At 43.4% G+C, this 896-nt stretch overlaps 1 non-coding gene across 1 annotated transcript; it reads right to left on the reverse strand.

Annotated features, from left to right (window-relative positions):
- Nucleotides 1–331: 331 nt before the first annotated feature.
- LOC119935927 lies at nt 332–469 on the reverse strand. Its single transcript, XR_005453524.1, has one exon. It is a non-coding gene; the product is annotated as a small nucleolar RNA SNORA7 (small nucleolar RNA).
- Nucleotides 470–896: the final 427 nt, after the last annotated feature.

The following is an 896-nucleotide window of genomic DNA, read 5'->3' on the forward strand; positions in this document are numbered from 1 at the left end:
CTCCATAACATTTTCAATTTCTTTTGTGCTGGAAAAGAACCTCATGCATTTAAGTGTATTCAATTACTAGTTCAGTTGTTTCATCCTGACATACTTCTGCTACTATCTTTTTTTATGCCGTCGAGTCGTTTCCGACCCATAGCGACACTATGGACACGTCTCCCCCAGAACACCCTGCTCTCCATCTGCAATCATTCTGGTAGTGTATCCAGAGAGTTTTTTTGGTAAAAATATGGAAGTGGTTTACCATTGCCGTCTTCCGTGCAGTTAACTCGAGTCTCTGTCCTCTACTCTCTCCCATGCTGCCGCTGCCCAGCATGGGTGACTTTTGACTTGTAGCAGATTGCCTTCCACTCGCTAGCCACTGCCCAAGCTAGGAGTGGAATGGATATGCCCCTGCTTGACTCTCCCTCCCATAGCCGAGACTCGTAGAGTACTGGAAACGCTCCAGGTGTGACCCTGAGAGGGGTCTGCTACTATCTAGTGTGTATAAAAGTATAGGTATTCTTGTTATTTCTCCTAGTCCTATTAAATAATTTATGTTTCCCCACTTAGATTTCAAAAGCACCTTAAGGGGAAGGGTTCTGACTTTGTTTCTGGTAAACTCTACCGAGTGCTTTATATTCAGGATGCCCTATCCCCTCTAGATGCTCAGTGAATACAGTTGATTGAAGTGGAATCCCTTAGAGATCATCTTTTTGGGCTGTGAAGATGATCAAACCCAGTGTATACTGGCATGAGATGATGAGCCATCTCCAGAGTTTTTAAAGAATTAAGAATGGACAATACCCGTCCTAGACGTTTTAATCAGACGACTACAGCAGGGAGCTGAAGGGCCTCATCATTTGAGGTTTATACATGCATCTCTAGTATTCTGTTACTAATTTTTCATACCA

The sequence above is a fragment of the Tachyglossus aculeatus genome, chromosome 12, assembly GCF_015852505.1.
Source record: "Tachyglossus aculeatus isolate mTacAcu1 chromosome 12, mTacAcu1.pri, whole genome shotgun sequence".
NCBI classification, from domain to species: domain Eukaryota; kingdom Metazoa; phylum Chordata; class Mammalia; order Monotremata; family Tachyglossidae; genus Tachyglossus; species Tachyglossus aculeatus.